Raw genomic sequence first — 22020 nt, 5'->3', positions numbered from 1 at the left:
TACTCCTCCCCCAATATATACACACACACACTACTCCTTCCCCAATATATACACACACACACTACTCCTTCCCCAATATATACACACACACACTACTCCTCCCCCAATATATAAACACACTACTCCTCCATCAATATATACACACTACTCCTCCCCAATATATACACACACATTACTCATCCCCCCCCAATATATACACACACACTATATCTCCCCCCAACATATACACATACACTACTCCTCCTCCCCCCCAATATATACACACCCACTACTCCTCCCCCCCAATATATACACACCCACTACTCCTCCCCCCCAATATATACACCCACTACTCCTCCCCCCCAATATATACACACACACACTACTCTTTCCCCAATATATACACACACTACTCCTCCCCCAATATATAAACACACACACACTACTCCTCCCCCAATATATACACACACACACTACTCCTCCCCCAATATATAAACACACTACTCCTCCCCCAATATTTACACACACACACTACTCCTCCCCCAATATATACACACACTACTCCTCCCCCAATATTTACACACACACACTACTCCTCCCCCCAATATATACACACACTACTCCTCCCCCAATATTTACACACACACTACTCCTCCCCCAATATATACACACACACTACTCCTCCCCCAATATATACACACACTTCTCCTCCCCCCCAATATATACACACACTACTCCTCCCCCAATATATACACACACTACTTCTCCCCCAATATACACTGCTCAAAAAAATAAAGGGAAGACTAAAATAACAAATCCTAGATCTGAATGAATGAAATATTCGTATTAAATACTTTGTTCTTTACATAGTTGAATGTGCTGACACCAAAATCACACAAAAATTATGATTGGAAATCAAATTTATTAACCCATGGAGGTCAAAATTAAAGTGGAAAAACACACTACAGGCTGCTCCAACTTTGATGTAATGTCCTTAAAACAAGTCAAACTGAGGCTCAGTAGTGTGTGTGGCCTCCATGTGCCTGTATGACCTCCCTACAATGCCTGGGCATGCTCCTGATGAGGTGGCGGATGGACTCCTGAGGGATCTCCTCCCAGACCTGGACTAAAGCATCTGCCAACTCCTGGACAGTCTGTGGTGCAACGTGGCGTTGGTGGATGGAGCGAGACATGACGTCCCCGATGTGCTCAATTGGATTCAGGTCTGGGGAATGGGCGGGCCAGTCCATAGCATCAATGCCTTCGTCTTGCAGGAACTGCTCACACACTCGAGCCACATGAGGTCTAGCATTGTCTTGCATTAGGAGGAACCCAGGGCCAACCGCACCACCATATGGTCTCACAAGGGGTCTAAGGATCTCATCTCGGTACCTAATGGCAGTCAGGCTACCTCTAGCGAGCACATGGAGGCCTGTGCGGCCCCCCAAAGAAATGCCACCCCACACCATTACTGACCCACTGCCAAACCAGTCATGCTGGAGGATGTTGCAGGCAGCAGAACGTTCTCCTTGACGTCTCCAGACTCAGTCACGTCTGTCACATGTGCTCAGTGTGAACCTGCTTTCATCTGTGAAGAGCACAGGGTGCCAGTGACAAATTTGCCAATCTTGGTGTCTCCGACAAATGCCAAACGTCCTGCACGGTGTTGGGCTTTAAGCACAACCCCCATCTGTGGACGTCGGGCCCTCATACCACCCTCATGGAGTCTGTTTCTGACTGTTTGAGCAGACACATGCACATTTGTGGCCTGCTGGAGGTCATTTTGCAGGGCTCTGGCAGTGCTCGTCCTGTTCCTCCTTGTACAAAGGCGGAGGTAGCGGTCCTGTTGCTGGGTTGTTGCCCTCCTACGGCCTCCTCCACGTCTCCTGATGTACTGGCCTGTCTCTTGGTAGCGCCTCCATGCTCTGAACACTACACTGACAGACACAGCAAACCTTCTTGCCACAGCTCCCATTGATGTGCCATCCTGGATGAGTTGCACTACCTGAACCACTTGTGTGGGTTGTAGACTCCGTCTCATGCTACCACTAGGGTGAAAGCACCGCCAGCATTCAAAAGTGACCAAAACATCAGCCAAATAGCATAGGAACTGAGAAGTGGTCTGTGGTCACCGCCTGCAGAACCACTCCTTTATTGGGGGTGTCTTGCTAATTGCCTATAATTTCCACCTGTTGTCTATTCCATTTGCACAACAGCATGTGACATTGATTGTCAATCAATGTTGCTTCCTAAGTGGACAGCTTGATTTCACAGAAGTGTGAATGACTTGGAGTTACATTGTGTTGTTTAAGTGTTCCCTTTATTTTTTTGAGCAGTGTATATACACACACACACACACACACACTACTACTCCCCCAATATATATACACACACTACTCCTCCAATATGTACACACACTACTCCCCCCAATATATACACACACTAATCCTCCCCACCATTATATACACACTACTCCTCCCCCAATATATACACACACACTACTACTCCCCCAATATATACACACACTACTCCCCCCCAATATATACACACACTAATCCTCCCCACCATTATATACACACACTACTCCTCCCCCAATATATACACACACACTACTCCTCCCCCAATATATACACACACTACTCCCCCCCCAATATACACACACACTACTACTCCCCCAATATATACACACACTAATCCTCCCCACCATTATATACACACACTAATCCTCCCCACCATTATATACACACTACTCCTCCCCCAATATATACACACACACTACTCCTCCCCCAATATATACACACACACTACTCCTCCCCCAATATATACACACACTGCTCCTCCCCCCAATATATACATACACAGTACTCCTCCCCAATATATATATATACACACACTACTCCTCCCCCAATATATAAACACACAAATCCTCCCCACCAATATATACTCACACACTACTCCTTTTCCCATATTCTACACAGACAGCTCTCCCCCTCCCCCCATATTCTACACACACAGCTCTCCCCCTCCCCCCATATTCTACATATTCTACACACACAGCTCTCCCCCTCCCCCCATATTCTACACACACAGCTCTCTCCCCTCCCCCCATATTCTACACACACAGCTCTCCCCCCATATTCTACACACACAGCTCTCCCCCTCCCCCCATATTCTACACACACAGCTCTCCCCCTCCCCCCATATTCTACACACAGCTCTCCCCCTCCCCCCATATTCTACACACACAGCTCTCCCCCTCCCCCCATATTCTACACACACAGCTCTCCCCCCATATTCTACACACACAGCTCTCCCCCTCCCCCCATATTCTACCCACACAGCTCTCCCCCTCCCCCCATATTATACACACACAGCTCTCCCCCCATATTCTACACACAGCTCTCCCCCTCCCCCCATATTCTACACACAGCTCTCCCCCTCCCCCCATATTCTACACAAACAGCTCTCCCCCCATATTCTACACACACAGCTCTCCCCCTCCCCCCATATTCTACCCACACAGCTCTCCCCCTCCCCCCATATTATACACACACAGCTCTCCCCCCATATTCCACACCCGTCCTATATATCATCCTATATAACCCTCCAATATCTCCTCATACATATAATATACTGCTCTCCACACCTGTCCTATATATAATCCTATTTAACCCTCCAATATCTCATCATACATATAATATACTGCACTACACAACCTGTCCTATGTATCATCCTATATAACCCTCCAATATCTCCTCATACATATAATATACTGCACAACACACCTGTCCTATGTATCATCCTATATAATCCTCCAATATCTCCTCATACATGTAATATACTGCTCTCCTCACCTCTCCTATATTTCATCCTATATAACCCTCCAATATCTCCTCATACATATAATATACTGCTCTCCACACCTGTCCTATATATCATCCAATATAACCCTCCAATATCTCCTCATACATATAATATACTGCACTCCACACCTGTCCTATATATAATCCTATATAACCCTCCAATATCTCCTCATACATATAATATACTGCACTCCACAACCTGTCCTATATATCATCCTATATAACCCTCCAATATCTCCTCATACATATAATATACTGCACTCCACACCTGTCCTATGTATCATCCTATATAACCCTCCAATATCTCCTCATACATATAATATACTGCTCTTCACACCTGTCCTATATATCATTCTATATAACCAGCTCTCCCCCTCCCCCCATATTCTACACACACAGCTCTCCCCCTCCCCCCATATTCTACACACACAGCTCTCCCCCTCCCCCCATATTCTACACACACAGCTCTCCCCCTCCCCCCATATTCTACACACACAGCTCTCCCCCTCCCCCCATATTCTACACACACAGCTCTCCCCCTCCCCCCATATTCTACACACAGCTCTCCCCCCATATTCTACACACACAGCTCTCCCCCCATATTCTACACACACATCTCTCCCCCCATATTCTACACACACAGCTGTCCCCCCATATTCTACACACACAGCTGTCCCCCCATATTCTACACACACAGCTGTCCCCCCATATTCTACACACACAGCTCTCCCCCTCCGCCCATATTACACACACACAGCTCTCCCCCACCCCCATATTACACACACACAGCTCTCCCCCTCCCCCATATTACACACACACAGCTCTCCCCCATATTATATACACACAGCTCTCCCCCCATTTTATATACACACAGCTCTCCCCCCATATTATACACACAGCTCTCCCCCTCCCCCCCATATTATACACACAGCTCTCCCCCATATTATACACACAGCTCTCCCCCTCCCCCCCATATTATACACACAGCTCTCCCCCTCCCCCCATATTATACACACAGCTCTCCCCCTCCCCCATATTAAACACACACACAGCTCTCCCCCTCCCCCCATATTATATACACACACAGCTCTCCCCCTCCCCCATATTATATTCACACAGCTCTCCCCCTCCCCCATATTATATACACACAGCTCTCCCCCTCCCCCCATATTATATACACACAGCTCTCCCCCTCCCCCCATATTATATACACACAGCTCTCCCCCTCCCCCCATATTATACACACACACAGCTCTCTCCCCATATTATACACACACAGCCCCCTCCCCCCCATATTATACACACACAGCCCCCTCCCCCCCATATTATACACAAACAGCCCCCTCCCTCCCATATTATACACACAGCCCCCTCCCCCCATATTATATACACAGTTCTTCCCCTCCCCCCATATTATACACACGGCCCCCTCCCCCCATATTATATACACACAGTTCTTCCCCTCCCCCCATATTATATACACAGCCCCCTCCCCCCATATTATATACCCACAGCTCTCCCCCTCCCCCCATATTATTTACACACACAGCCCCCTCCCCCGGCGGGTGAGGGAGATGCGGCCTGTACCAGCTGCTCATCCCCGGAGTTTCCTGGATTACTGTCGGGCTGCGGCCTCCCGGGCGGTTACATCGGCCGCCTCATGATTTCCCCCCTCTAACCCGGTCCTCACCCGCATTGCCCACCGTATCCCCGGGCCGGTCCAGCCGGTGTCAGCGGCGGCTTCTTCCTCCCCCACCGGAACCGGAACCGGAGACTGGGCGGCCCCGCGCAGGGCATTGTGGGAGGAGGAGTCTGGGGGACCCCGGTGCTGGTGGTAACGTGGTGCTGCCTCCTCTCCCCGGGTACTGCTGCTGCTGCTGGTATACACAGTGTGTGATAAGGAGCCATGATCTCTGCTCTGTATCACACTTCTCACATGTACACAGGCTGCACATCATACATGTCACATGTACACAGGCTGCACATCATACATGTCACATGTACACAGGCTGCACATCATACATGTCACATGTGCGCAGTCTGCACATCATACATGTCATGTACACAGGCTGCACATCATACATGTACACAGGCTGCACATCATACATGTCACATGTACACAGGCTGCACATCATACATGTCACATGTACACAGGCTGCACATCATACATGTCACATGTGCGCAGTCTGCACATCATACATGTCATGTACACAGGCTGCACATCATACATGTACACAGGCTGCACATCATACATGTACACAGGCTGCACATCATACATGTCACATGTACACAGGCTGCACATCATACATGTCACATGTGCGCAGTCTGCACATCATACATGTCATGTACACAGGCTGCACATCATACATGTACACAGGCTGCACATCATACATGTACACAGGCTGCACATCATACATGCCACATGTACGCAGGCTGCACATCATACATGTCATGTACAAAGGCTGCACATCATACATGTCACATGTGCGCAGGCTGCACATCATACATGTCACATGTGCGCAGGCTGCACATCATACATGCCACATGTACGCAGGCTGCACATCATACATGTCACATGTACGCAGGCTGCACATCATACATGTCATGTACACAGGCTGCACATCATACATGTACACAGGCTGCACATCATACATGTCACATGTATGCAGGCTGCACATCATACATGTCACATGTATGCAAACTGCACATCATACATGTCACATGTACGCAAACTGCACATCATACATGTCACATGTTGTGGTTATTGCTTCTGACCAAAGAGGCTGGTCATTGTACTGTGACCAGTGATGGGTAACCTGGCACACTCATAGGGTGGCATGCGCGCTCCCCCGTCAACCCTCAAACTGGCCACACATTACCCTTTATAAAAAAGCCTCCAAATTTTTTGACACTAGTACAAAATTCTGACCGTCGACCCCCGACTTGCAATATAATACTCCTACATTTACTATGACTCCCACTTGCCATAAAATGCCCCATTGGGTCCGACATGGACTACCAAACTGTTCCACCACCCCCCACCCCCCGGGCTATTCCTCTCACACCTCCCAGACCACCGCATGTGCCGCTGGACCACTCTTCCCCCATTTTACGCACATGTGCCCACATATGCCTCTCAGACCTCCTCCCAGACCACCCCATGTGCCACTGAACCACTCTTCCCCTATTTTACTCACATGTGCCTCCCAGACCTCTCCACATACCCCCCTGGCTCTGCCCTCCCTAGAGCCTCAGAAAAAAGGATTTCACGGTAAGGCCAAAAAATTCCATTAATAATTGTCAGATGTCCGAAAGACACATTCAGTTCGTGGGGAGTCCAGGTACCTTCATGGCAAAGCATGCCACACTTACCTTGTGGAACTTAAAAAGACGACTGGGGGGACAAACAAATTTCCTTTCTGCAAAGCTGGGCCAAATTGAATAGCCCGCGATTTGCAGGAACTGGCACAATTCCGGCAAGATAGTCACTATATTTATAGCAACTATTAGTTTTATGGCAAAACCGACCTGCAAACCATAGCAAGTCAGGTTGTAATGGCGGCTCTGCCGCCACTATTCATTGGGCCATCCTGCAATCATGCAATGGCCATCCCTAGAACAGACCTGCCAAATTGCCCTCCAAACCCAGTGATGAGGCAACGGAGAGGCTGATAGATGAAATTCTGTATCCTTGACAAGTGCCTTGGGTTTGCCACTGATGGATGAAGGTTTTGCCATAGATGGTGGAGATCCAATGGTTTTCAGCCACCAATAGCAGTGCCTGGTGATGTTTGTTTTTTTTCTCCTCCCCTAGTGCTGGAGAAATGTAGCTTAGCTCCGCTCCCGATGGTACCTGAGAAGACCCACCCTTTCCCATGATTGGCCTGCTGCTTGGCGTGTCATCACCCATGAAGCTCCTCCCCTGATTACCCTGCTGCCTAGTGTGTCACATGGTTTGCCACGGATGGTTTCATGCCCTTGATGCTAAGCACCAATTGCACCACCAATGGAAACCACAGATGTTTAAGCCTTCCATTGCCATCCCTAACGCTGACTCCTTGGTGTCTCAGGATGAAGGCACAATCAACTCTTGTTTCACGTGATAATCAGACTGTACCTGTAATCTTTACAATTAATTAATCCTACGTATTTTGCAACATTTTACAGAGAATATTTAATCATTTACAACAGTCCCCACCATTGTGAAGTTTAAAATCCATATTCCCTACTACATGAACACACAATAGGGTTAATTTATCCAAAGGCCACTTCACCTACCAGTATGTCTTCGGACTGTGTAGGGAAGCAGTAGCACCTGGATGAGACCCAAGAAAACGGGTAGAACATAAAAGTGTCCTGGTTGGAATCAAACCCATGGCCCAATAGCTGTGAGGCGGCAAAGCTAACCACTGTGCTAGCTTAAGATAAAAATATAGCACCATGCAAAAAATCACCTTGTGTTTCTGTAAAAATAATTACAGGGACTGATAAGAATGGGACTCCAGATGAAAGACATGAACATGCCTACAGGATACGATGACCTGGAGACAGGTTACTGTCCAGGTGAAGAAGCCCAGGAACCAGTCTGAGGCACTCTATAGTCTGCACTCTGTAGAACCTCCAGGACAATACTTGATGTCCCGAGGCAAAACTGGAGAACAAAAGGCTAGCCGAATGTGACCACTGCTTGCAGAAAAACATTAACATCTGGAAGCAGCATCTAATAAATCTAGAATTATATGGAGAACCCTTCACATTCACAGAGGTCAGGACAGGCATTTTCTCTAGGCTTCTTCAATAAAAACTAGTAGGTAAGAGATTCTCCCTCTGAAAACCGCACGCCTTGCAGCAGACAAAGCGAGATCACCAGTCTGAGAGGCAAAAGGTCTCGCCACTTGCAGCACAGCCTCAATCATCTAGCCGATGTGATGCTTTCAATTAAGAATCCTTGCCCCAAGAGCCTTGCAATTAAGCTAGTTCCATTAGTCCTTGAAGGGAAAAAAAGGGGCTCCGAGAAAATTAATCCGGCCACAGACAATAATTCCAACAATCACCTGGGCCAGTTTGGGTGAAAAACAGCACCCATACTCCTTCTAGCTTGCCCTTTAACAAGATCTGTGAAGTTAGAGGTGTTGGTGGATGAACTAGAATGACCACAGGGCCAGGATTGTGCTTGCAAGATAAGCCTCCTGGACATGGCTGTAGTTGGTGAACTAGTCACAAAACCATCAGGTCTATATCTGGAGACTTGTTAACATCTATTAGAGCACAAAATATTTCTGCATGAAGAATCCACTTGACGGTGTCTAGGCGATGATGACTCAATGCCTTTCTACTAATTGTTCCCCACTAACTGAAATGTTGATGGCTAATATGGTCTGAACAAACTACTTCATCCACCCCATTTCCAGAGCTCAGAGCCACATAAATGGCACTTTGTTCCAAGACAAATTGTACAGTGGACTTCGGAGGTGGCCTTGTCTCCAGAGGCTGAAAGAGAACCAGGAAGGACCCTCCCCAACACACTAATAGATGATACAGATTTATCCACCACCTCAGAAAGGCAAGAACCATTGAAGGGAGAACAATGAAAGATGCAAGATGCCCTATAGAGTTGTTCCACATAGGTTGGAGTGTAATTGAGGTTGGCATGCAGGTAGAAGCACTTGCTGGAGCTCAATGTTGAAAACCAGACAGAGAGAGGAAACAGCGGACGTTTACAGCAGTAAGGATGGCTTTAGCATTCTGATGGTTCAGTCATGGAATCCCAAGGTGTGGATGTTCTGCTCGAGATGTTGAATAGTTCCGAGGCATCCAGTGGCTCTCTGACTGGCAAGACCTGCTGGCAGTGGTAGCACCACAACCCATGGCAGGCTGCCCACCTCAGAATAGTACGTACTTTCTGTTAATGCCACACAGTGCAGGTTGTCCGCCGCTGCAAATCAGGTCCTCTCTGCTGATACCTCTCCAGTGTTCTCCCCAGAAATTTTTTCCAGCCGGGTGGCATCAAGAAGTAGCCGGGTGGGGGCCTTCGCAATAATAAAAGGTTTCAAATCCTAACCTTATAATGATTTCAACTTGAGATAACATTTTATATATTAATTCTCCTCTTCTTCTTAGAGGCCCAGTCGTCAGCATCTTTTTCATAATCAAAGTCTTTAGGGTCTGGACCCTCTAGTGACATCAGCATCAGGTTATTTAGAGCTGGCACCACCACAAATTATTTTTTATACAGCTCCCAGGTACTGTCCCCACTTGCTGGCACCACAGAATATTTTTTATTCCAACACCTGATCTACTGTTAAGACTGTATTGGTTGGCTGAATGGCTTGCATTACAGATTTTACATGGCGGGGATGCAGATATAAAAGTACATGAGAAGAGGCCAAACTCATGGAAACTAATAAGCTGCCCTCTCTCCCGGGCACAGGATTGGACTGGCCCACAGGGGTACAGGGGAAATCCCCGGTGGGCCCCACTGCCTGAGGGCCCACCCCCTACTCTGTCTGTCTCTGGTTCCAGACCTCATATCATACATTGTTACTCTATTAGATGATCAGTGACCTGGTGGAGTAGTACCACTGATCAACATGGGTGCTTGGTTCCTTTCTGCGCAAATTAACTTCCACTCAGTTGATTTGTATTTAGTTTAAATTCAAGTCTCAGAGTTTACTATTAGGGGCTGATGTCGCTGCCACAGCTGTGTCTTTTAGTGGTGCTGTAACGGCAAATGCTAGTTTCAGCTTTCCCCAGCGTACTACTTTGCGGCAGAAAGTGCAAGCCCCGGCACGCCGACTTTCAATGCCCATGCGCATTACAACACTGCCAGTGGTTCTGAACAATCCACCATCAATGTCTCCATCTGACCACAGGGCCTGATTCAAAGCCGGACGCTCTGACACAGCGCTCGCTCTGAATCAGGGCCGGCCTTCTTGTTTTTTAGAGCGGCCTCCTGGTGACCACCCACAGCTATAGCGAGCGGCCAGGAGGATGGTCGCAATGGTCAAGACCATCGCGACCATTGGGCTTGCGACGAGACCCTTGTGGTAGGGTCTCGTTGCCGCAAGCCCCAGAGAGACTTCGGCTCTCACAGAGCCAAAATCTCTCCCACTGACATCACTTGTGATGTCAGTGGGGCCGTTCCCATGTAAACGCCTCCGTTTGGGCAGCCACTCCCCCGGTCCGCCCACCAAAGGGGTTGTGCTGTCACTGAACATCGACAGCACGCCCCCTTTGGTACGGGACCCGGAGCGACGGTTTGCCCGTCGCTATCCGGGTCTCGCGCATGCGCACGACGGAGCCGGCTCCGTCATGCGCACTGGGCCACCATCGACCCGCTTGCGAGTGCATAGCGCTCGCGAGCGGGTCTGAATCAGGTCCACAGCCTCTATGGCTGCATCCAAGAACGCAGAGGCTTTCATGGACACGCCCATGACGCTGTCATAACGCCCCCACGTGACAGATTTTTTAGGGGGGGTTTCTTTTCAGACCACTACCCAGTCACCACCCAGGAATGCCCATGCTTTTCCCTCGCCAGTGTTGATGTCAGTGGTCCCATATGCAACAGCGCAATTGTGCACACACAGAGGGTAACGCATGCGTATTACGTTTCTCCAGATTATTTTGCGCATACGCAGCATGCTCTCAGAGTCTACGTCCTGAACATGACCACAGCCGGGCTGGGCACAACTGCTTGCTCTGACTTGCACACTGATGTATAATCACAGCTATAGAGATTTGTCTGTGTTATGAATAAAGGAAAATGTTCCTTTTGCGCGCTCAGAAATGCAGAACTAGGCTGATATATTTCCCCTGTCATCCATTGGCAGGCTCTGGGATAGGAGCCATAGCTATAGCATGTGGTGCAGGGAGCCTGGCAATGTAAGAAACACCTGTAAAGCTCAGGTTCCTCCCTCTATATTCCCCGGTGGCTGCCTGGAAGCCACAGCTTAGTTTAAGGGCCCATCTTTAAGAGCTACTGCGGTAGCCATTCTTTTTATTTTCTTCATCATAACCATGGGGGTACACAACGCTGGGGCACCAAACAGCTAATCTTTGTCTTCAGGCCAGCCCAGCCTCCTTCTCCCCTATACCCCACCCAGGCCAGTTTACGTTTGGTGCCGGCAGGAGGCGTGCACACTTTAACAGGGGTCAGCTAATGCAGCCTCAAATCTTTGTTTTATTTTAAGTGGGCAGCACAGAGTGTCCTATAGGACGCTCCGCGCGGCTACTCCAACGACTCCTGGTGCTGGTGGCCGTGACGCTGGCGACCGGATCCTCCACAGACAGAGGACCCCAGCCAGATGCGGATTCACCCACTGGTGCGTCTCTGACAAGCGGGTGTCCTGGACCGCTTGCACCCCCACTAGACCACCAGCGCACATAGGAAACAGGGCACTGCTCGTCGCGAATCGCGTCACTTTAGCCCCACCCCATTCTGCGCAATGCCGGTAATCTCAGCATTGTGTAGCGGGGGCGGGGCCAAAATTATGCGATTGTGTGGCCCAAAACGTCAGCCACGCCCCCGATTTTGCCGACCTGGCTGAGCCCTCCCTGAAAGGGCAGCCAGAATGTCGGCATCTATGCCGGAGAGCTGGGCTCCTGTCTCCCTGTATACCTCACTCCTAGGTCAGGTTTATACAGTTATGGTCCTTCCAGCCAACTGGGGCTTGGACTGTTGAGCACTCACTGCCCATTATACTATATTGCACAGGGCCTGATTCAGACGCGCTCGCAAGCGGGTCAATGGTCCCCCAATGCGCACGCCGCCTCCGGCGTGCGCATGCGCGAGCCCCAGAGCGAGAGAGAAATTCTCTCGCTCCGGGACTCACTACAAAAGGGGCGGCTGTCGATGGTGATCGACAGCTCGCCCCGTTTTGTAGGCGTGGCTTCACAAACGGAGGCGCTCCCAAACGAATGCCTGCCGTTTGTGGGCGGCCCCACTGACATCACCAGTGATGTCAGTGGGAGAGCTTACGGCTCTATTAGAGCCGGAAGCTCTCTGGGGTTTGCGGCAGACGAGACCCTACCACAAGGGTCTCGTCGCAAGCCCCGATGGTCGCGACCATCAACCTGGCCGCTCGCTAAAGCTGTGGGTGGTCACCCACAGCTTAGCGAGCGGCCAGGAGGCCGGCTCTTTTTAGAGATGCGGCCGCCCTCATTCAGAGCGTGCGCTCGCATTTTGCGAGTGGCTCTGAATGAGGTCCTAAATGTTTCCAGGTTTCCCCACAGAATCACAAGTGAAACGATTAGTTCCACCTGTGAATCTTTTAAAATGTGTCAATGAGTAATGAATGCACCTGTGCACCTGCTGGGTGACCTGCAAAACGTGAGCTGTGTGGGGTCCTGAGGACCGAGTTGGAGAACCACTACTCTGAGGGGTATTCAATATGGAAGCAAAAAGTCTGTGCTGGACTTTTCGCTCCACATCTGAGATTTGCTGGGATAAAGTATCGGGAGCGCGCCTGCTTTATCCCAGTATTCAATATAAAATCAACGAAAACGGCACCTGGCGAAGTGGGATTTGCGATAAACTAGAAAAAATTTCCTAAAGCTGTAAAAACATGGGGGATCACTATGGGTACCCCCGTTTTAGCCTGCAAATGAAAGTCGGGGATTTAAGTAGCTGTGGCAGGTGCTTTTTCCCCGACATTGAAGAAGTGGTGCAGAAGAGCACTTAGGTTATTTTTTTCATTTTTTTAAGTGGTCCCATCAAATTTGGGGTACATGAAAATGGGTACTAGCATATTTTTATTTCCCTAAAGTAATTTTTTTTAAATTCTGCAACTGTGCACCTGCCGCTAATAGCCTATTCTAGAATACACCTGCCGCTAATAATCTATTCTAGAATACACCTGCCGCTATAAATCTATTCTAGAATACACCTGCCGCTAATAATCTATTCTAGAATACACCTGCCGCTAATAATCTATTCTAGAATACACCTGCCGCTAATAATCTATTCTAGAAAACACCTGCCGCTAATAATCTATTCTAGAAAACACCTGCCGCTAATAATCTATTCTAGAAAACACCTGCCGCTAATAATCTATTCTAGAATACACCTGCCGCTAATAATCTATTCTAGAAAACACCTGCCGCTAATAATCTATTCTAGAATACACCTGCCGCTAATAATCTATTCTAGAATACACCTGCCGCTAATAATCTATTCTAGAATACACCTGCCGCTAATAATCTATTCTAGAATACACCTGCCGCTAATAATCTATTCTAGAAAACACCTGCCGCTAATAATCTATTCTAGAATACACTTGCCGCTAATAATCTATTCTAGAAAACACCTGCCGCTAATAATCTATTCTAGAATACACCTGCCGCTAATAATCTATTCTAGAATACACCTGCCGCTAATAATCTATTCTAGAATACACCTGCCGCTAATAATCTATTCTAGAATACACCTGCCGCATACCTGCAGAATAGCCCTGAAGCTATTTCCCTATTGTTAAACAATTTTTTTCCCATTTTTTTTTTTTTCACCTCAATTTTTAAATTAATTTTTTGGGGTGTCCCTATTTTTTTTTTTTTACTTTTTTTGACACAGTTATTTTTAAAATGTAATTCCCAGGGGTGCAGGCTATTTTTTTTAAGCCTGCACCCCTAAACCCCAATTCTGCACTTTTTTTCGACACCTATTCAGTGGTGAAAAGTTATCCCCGTGTTTTTTCAAAGGCTTTTTGAACCTGCGAAAAGTCTTTGAAATTGAATACGGTGTAAAACTAAAACCTGCGATAATGACGTCATAGGTGCAAAATTAATGCAAAAACTGAGTTTTCGCTCCATATTGAATTCCCCTATCTATTGCATTGAATGTACTCTGTGCTTGTTCTTATAGAAAGGAATTTTCTTTCTTTCTGTCATTTTTTTCTGTCCTGTTTAACACTATACATCCTCTCTGTGTAATGACCAATTAACCCTGCTGCCTAGTGTGTCACATGGTTTGCCACGGATGGTTTCATGCCCTTGATGCTAAGCACCAATTGCACCACCAATGGAAACCACAGATGTTTAAGCCTTCCATTGCCATCCCTAACGCTGACTCCTTGGTGTCTCAGGATGAAGGCACAATCAACTCTTGTTTCACGTGATAATCAGACTGTACCTGTAATCTTTACAATTAATTAATCCTACGTATTTTGCAACATTTTACAGAGAATATTTAATCATTTACAACAGTCCCCACCATTGTGAAGTTTAAAATCCATATTCCCTACTACATGAACACACAATAGGGTTAATTTATCCAAAGGCCACTTCACCTACCAGTATGTCTTCGGACTGTGTAGGGAAGCAGTAGCACCTGGATGAGACCCAAGAAAACGGGTAGAACATAAAAGTGTCCTGGTTGGAATCAAACCCATGGCCCAATAGCTGTGAGGCGGCAAAGCTAACCACTGTGCTAGCTTAAGATAAAAATATAGCACCATGCAAAAAATCACCTTGTGTTTCTGTAAAAATAATTACAGGGACTGATAAGAATGGGACTCCAGATGAAAGACATGAACATGCCTACAGGATACGATGACCTGGAGACAGGTTACTGTCCAGGTGAAGAAGCCCAGGAACCAGTCTGAGGCACTCTATAGTCTGCACTCTGTAGAACCTCCAGGACAATACTTGATGTCCCGAGGCAAAACTGGAGAACAAAAGGCTAGCCGAATGTGACCACTGCTTGCAGAAAAACATTAACATCTGGAAGCAGCATCTAATAAATCTAGAATTATATGGAGAACCCTTCACATTAACAGAGGTCAGGACAGGCATTTTCTCTAGGCTTCTTCAATAAAAACTAGTAGGTAAGAGATTCTCCCTCTGAAAACCGCACGCCTTGCAGCAGACAAAGCGAGATCACCAGTCTGAGAGGCAAAAGGTCTCGCCACTTGCAGCACAGCCTCAATCATCTAGCCGATGTGATGCTTTCAATTAAGAATCCTTGCCCCAAGAGCCTTGCAATTAAGCTAGTTCCATTAGTCCTTGAAGGGAAAAAAAGGGGCTCCGAGAAAATTAATCCAGCCACAGACAATAATTCCAACAATCACCTGGGCCAGTTTGGGTGAAAAACAGCACCCATACTCCTTCTAGCTTGCCCTTTAACAAGATCTGTGAAGTTAGAGGTGTTGGTGGATGAACTAGAATGACCACAGGGCCAGGATTGTGCTTGCAAGATAAGCCTCCTGGACATGGCTGTAGTTGGTGAACTAGTCACAAAACCATCAGGTCTATATCTGGAGACTTGTTAACATCTATTAGAGCACAAAATATTTCTGCATGAAGAATCCACTTGACGGTGTCTAGGCGATGATGACTCAATGCCTTTCTACTAATTGTTCCCCACTAACTGAAATGTTGATGGCTAATATGGTCTGAACAAACTACTTCATCCACCCCATTTCCAGAGCTCAGAGCCACATAAATGGCACTTTGTTCCAAGACAAATTGTACAGTGGACTTCGGAGGTGACCTTGTCTCCAGAGGCTGAAAGAGAACCAGGAAGGACCCTCCCGAACACACTAATAGATGATACAGATTTATCCACCACCTCAGAAAGGCAAGAACCATTGAAGGGAGAACAATGAAAGACGCAAGATGCCCTATAGAGTTGTTCCACATAGGTTGGAGTGTAATTGAGGTTGGCATGCAGGTAGAAGCACTTGCTGGAGCTCAATGTTGAAAACCAGACAGAGAGAGGAAACAGCGGACGTTTACAGCAGTAAGGATGGCTTTAGCATTCTGATGGTTCAGTCATGGAATCCCAAGGTGTGGATGTTCTGCTCGAGATGTTGAATAGTTCAGAGGCATCCAGTGGCTCTCTGACTGGCAAGACCTGCTGGCAGTGGTAGCTCCACAACCCATGGCAGGCTGCCCACCTCAGAATAGTACGTACTTTCTGTTAATGCCACACAGTGCAGGTTGTCCGCCGCTGCAAATCAGGTCCTCTCTGCTGATACCTCTCCAGTGTTCTCCCCAGAAATTTTTTCCAGCCGGGTGGCATCAAGAAGTAGCCGGGTGGGGGCCTTCGCAATAATAAAAGGTTTCAAATCCTAACCTTATAATGATTTCAACTTGAGATAACATTTTATATATTAATTCTCCTCTTCTTCTTAGAGGCCCAGTCGTCAGCATCTTTTTCATAATCAAAGTCTTTAGGGTCTGGACCCTCTAGTGACATCAGCATCAGGTTATTTAGAGCTGGCACCACCACAAATTATTTTTTATACAGCTCCCAGGTACTGTCCCCACTTGCTGGCACCACAGAATATTTTTTATTCCAACACCTGATCTACTGTTAAGACTGTATTGGTTGGCTGAATGGCTTGCATTACAGATTTTACATGGCGGGGATGCAGATATAAAAGTACATGAGAAGAGGCCAAACTCATGGAAACTAATAAGCTGCCCTCTCTCCCGGGCACAGGATTGGACTGGCCCACAGGGGTACAGGGGAAATCCCCGGTGGGCCCCACTGCCTGAGGGCCCACCCCCTACTCTGTCTGTCTCTGGTTCCAGACCTCATATCATACATTGTTACTCTATTAGATGATCAGTGACCTGGTGGAGTAGTACCACTGATCAACATGGGTGCTTGGTTCCTTTCTGCGCAAATTAACTTCCACTCAGTTGATTTGTATTTAGTTTAAATTCAAGTCTCAGAGTTTACTATTAGGGGCTGATGTCGCTGCCATAGCTGTGTCTTTTAGTGGTGCTGTAACGGCAAATGCTAGTTTCAGCTTTCCCCAGCGTACTACTTTGCGGCAGAAAGTGCAAGCCCCGGCACGCCGACTTTCAATGCCCATGCGCATTACAACACTGCCAGTGGTTCTGAACAATCCACCATCAATGTCTCCATCTGACCACAGGGCCTGATTCAAAGCCGGACGCTCTGACACAGCGCTCGCTCTGAATCAGGGCCGGCCTTCTTGTTTTTTAGAGCGGCCTCCTGGTGACCACCCACAGCTATAGCGAGCGGCCAGGAGGATGGTCGCAATGGTCAAGACCATCGCGACCATTGGGCTTGCGACGAGACCCTTGTGGTAGGGTCTCGTTGCCGCAAGCCCCAGAGAGATTTCGGCTCTCACAGAGCCAAAATCTCTCCCACTGACATCACTTGTGATGTCAGTGGGGCCGTTCCCATGTAAATGCCTCCGTTTGGGCAGCCACTCCCCCGGTCCGCCCACCAAAGGGGTTGTGCTGTCACTGAACATCGACAGCACGCCCCCTTTGGTACGGGACCCGGAGCGACGGTTTGCCCGTCGCTATCCGGGTCTCGCGCATGCGCACGACGGAGCCGGCTCCGTCATGCGCACTGGGCCACCATCGACCCGCTTGCGAGTGCATAGCGCTCGCGAGCGGGTCTGAATCAGGTCCACAGCCTCTATGGCTGCATCCAAGAACGCAGAGGCTTTCATGGACACGCCCATGACGCTGTCATAACGCCCCCACGTGACAGATTTTTTAGGGGGGGTTTCTTTTCAGACCACTACCCAGTCACCACCCAGGAATGCCCATGCTTTTCCCTCGCCAGTGTTGATGTCAGTGGTCCCATATGCAACAGCGCAATTGTGCACACACAGAGGGTAACGCATGCGTATTACGTTTCTCCAGATTATTTTGCGCATACGCAGCATGCTCTCAGAGTCTACGTCCTGAACATGACCACAGCCGGGCTGGGCACAACTGCTTGCTCTGACTTGCACACTGATGTATAATCACAGCTATAGAGATTTGTCTGTGTTATGAATAAAGGAAAATGTTCCTTTTGCGCGCTCAGAAATGCAGAACTAGGCTGATATATTTCCCCTGTCATCCATTGGCAGGCTCTGGGATAGGAGCCATAGCTATAGCATGTGGTGCAGGGAGCCTGGCAATGTAAGAAACACCTGTAAAGCTCAGGTTCCTCCCTCTATATTCCCCGGTGGCTGCCTGGAAGCCACAGCTTAGTTTAAGGGCCCATCTTTAAGAGCTACTGCGGTAGCCATTCTTTTTATTTTCTTCATCATAACCATGGGGGTACACAACGCTGGGGCACCAAACAGCTAATCTTTGTCTTCAGGCCAGCCCAGCCTCCTTCTCCCCTATACCCCACCCAGGCCAGTTTACGTTTGGTGCCGGCAGGAGGCGTGCACACTTTAACAGGGGTCAGCTAATGCAGCCTCAAATCTTTGTTTTATTTTAAGTGGGCAGCACAGAGTGTCCTATAGGACGCTCCGCGCGGCTACTCCAACGACTCCTGGTGCTGGTGGCCGTGACGCTGGCGACCGGATCCTCCACAGACAGAGGACCCCAGCCAGATGCGGATTCACCCACTGGTGCGTCTCTGACAAGCGGGTGTCCTGGACCGCTTGCACCCCCACTAGACCACCAGCGCACATAGGAAACAGGGCACTGCTCGTCGCGAATCGCGTCACTTTAGCCCCACCCCATTCTGCGCAATGCCGGTAATCTCAGCATTGTGTAGCGGGGGCGGGGCCAAAATTATGCGATTGTGTGGCCCAAAACGTCAGCCACGCCCCCGATTTTGCCGACCTGGCTGAGCCCTCCCTGAAAGGGCAGCCAGAATGTCGGCATCTATGCCGGAGAGCTGGGCTCCTGTCTCCCTGTATACCTCACTCCTAGGTCAGGTTTATACAGTTATGGTCCTTTCAGCCAACTACGGGGTTTGGACTGTTGAGCACTCACTGCCCATTATACTATATTGCACAGGGCCTGATTCAGACGCGCTCGCAAGCGGGTCAATGGTCCCCCAATGCGCACGCCGCCTCCGGCGTGCGCATGCGCGAGCCCCAGAGCGAGAGAGAAATTCTCTCGCTCCGGGACTCACTACAAAAGGGGCGGCTGTCGATGGTGATCGACAGCTCGCCCCGTTTTGTAGGCGTGGCTTCACAAACGGAGGCGCTCCCAAACGAATGCCTGCCGTTTGTGGGCGGCCCCACTGACATCACCAGTGATGTCAGTGGGAGAGCTTACGGCTCTATTAGAGCCGGAAGCTCTCTGGGGCTTGCGGCAGACGAGACCCTACCACAAGGGTCTCGTCGCAAGCCCCGATGGTCGCGACCATCAACCTGGCCGCTCGCTAAAGCTGTGGGTGGTCACCCACAGCTTAGCGAGCGGCCAGGAGGCCGGCTCTTTTTAGAGATGCGGCCGCCCTCATTCAGAGCGTGCGCTCGCATTTTGCGAGTGGCTCTGAATGAGGTCCTAAATGTTTCCAGGTTTCCCCACAGAATCACAAGTGAAACGATTAGCTCCACCTGTGAATCTTTTAAAATGTGTCAATGAGTAATGAATGCACCTGTGCACCTGCTGGGTGACCTGCAAAACGTGAGCTGTGTGGGGTCCTGAGGACCGAGTTGGAGAACCACTACTCTGAGGGGTATTCAATATGGAAGCAAAAAGTCTGTGCTGGACTTTTCGCTCCACATCTGAGATTTGCTGGGATAAAGTATCGGGAGCGCGCCTGCTTTATCCCAGTATTCAATATAAAATCAACGAAAACGGCACCTGGCGAAGTGGGATTTGCGATAAACTAGAAAAAATTTCCTAAAGCTGTAAAAACATGGGGGATCACTATGGGTACCCCCGTTTTAGCCTGCAAATGAAAGTCGGGGATTTAAGTAGCTGTGGCAGGTGCTTTTTCCCCGACATTGAAGAAGTGGTGCAGAAGAGCACTTAGGTTATTTTTTTCATTTTTTTAAGTGGTCCCATCAAATTTGGGGTACATGAAAATGGGTACTAGCATATTTTTATTTCCCTAAAGTAATTTTTTTTAAATTCTGCAACTGTGCACCTGCCGCTAATAATCTATTCTAGAATACACCTGCCGCTATAAATCTATTCTAGAATACACCTGCCGCTAATAATCTATTCTAGAATACACCTGCCGCTAATAATCTATTCTAGAATACACCTGCCGCTAATAATCTATTCTAGAAAACACCTGCCGCTAGTAATCTATTCTAGAATACACCTGCCGCTATAAATCTATTCTAGAAAACACCTGCCGCTAATAATCTATTCTAGAAAACACCTGCCGCTAATAATCTATTCTAGAATACACCTGCCGCTAATAATCTATTCTAGAATACACCTGCCGCTAATAATCTATTCTAGAATACACCTGCCGCTAATAATCTATTCTAGAAAACACCTGCCGCTAATAATCTATTCTAGAAAACACCTGCCGCTAATAATCTATTCTAGAATACACCTGCCGCTAATAATCTATTCTAGAATACACCTGCCGCTAATAATCTATTCTAGAATACACCTGCCGCTAATAATCTATTCTAGAATACACCTGCCGCTAATAATCTATTCTAGAAAACACCTGCCGCTAATAATCTATTCTAGAAAACACCTGCCGCTAATAATCTATTCTAGAATACACTTGCCGCTAATAATCTATTCTAGAAAACACCTGCCGCTAATAATCTATTCTAGAATACACCTGCCGCTAATAATCTATTCTAGAATACACCTGCCGCTAATAATCTATTCTAGAATACACCTGCCGCTAATAATCTATTCTAGAAAACACCTGCCGCTAATAATCTATTCTAGAATACACCTGCCGCTAATAATCTATTCTAGAAAACACCTGCCGCTAATAATCTATTCTAGAATACACCTGCCGCTAATAATCTATTCTAGAATACACCTGCCGCTAATAATCTATTCTAGAATACACCTGCCGCTAATAATCTATTCTAGAATACACCTGCCGCTAATAATCTATTCTAGAATACACCTGCCGCTAATAATCTATTCTAGAATACACCTGCCGCATACCTGCAGAATAGCCCTGAACCTATTTCCCTATTGTTAAACAATTTTTTTCCCATTTTTTTTTTTTTCACCTCAATTTTTAAATTAATTTTTTGGGGTGTCCCTATTTTTTTTTTTTTACTTTTTTTGACACAGTTATTTTTAAAATGTAATTCCCAGGGGTGCAGGCTATTTTTTTTAAGCCTGCACCCCTAAACCCCAATTCTGCACTTTTTTTCGACACCTATTCAGTGGTGAAAAGTTATCCCCGTGTTTTTTCAAAGGCTTTTTGAACCTGCGAAAAGTCTTTGAAATTGAATACGGTGTAAAACTAAAACCTGCGATAATGACGTCATAGGTGCAAAATTAATGCAAAAACTGAGTTTTCGCTCCATAT

At 47.7% G+C, this 22020-nt stretch overlaps 1 protein-coding gene across 1 annotated transcript in view; it reads right to left on the bottom strand.

Annotated features, from left to right (window-relative positions):
• Positions 1–5617, bottom strand: part of ZNF148 (zinc finger protein 148) — a 31686-nt gene extending 26069 nt beyond the window's left edge. Inside the window, exon 1 of the mRNA XM_088457739.1 lies at positions 5533–5617. The gene's annotated coding sequence lies outside the window, so the exon portion shown is untranslated. The remainder of the gene's footprint in view (positions 1–5532) is intronic.
• Between the last annotated feature and the right edge of the window lie 16403 nt (positions 5618–22020).

Source organism: Taudactylus pleione, unplaced genomic scaffold, assembly GCF_031769625.1.
Source record: "Taudactylus pleione unplaced genomic scaffold, aTauple2 ptg000781l, whole genome shotgun sequence".
NCBI lineage: Eukaryota > Metazoa > Chordata > Amphibia > Anura > Myobatrachidae > Taudactylus > Taudactylus pleione.
The sequence above is the reverse complement of the archived record's forward strand: the minus strand, read 5'-3'. Positions and strand labels throughout refer to the sequence as shown.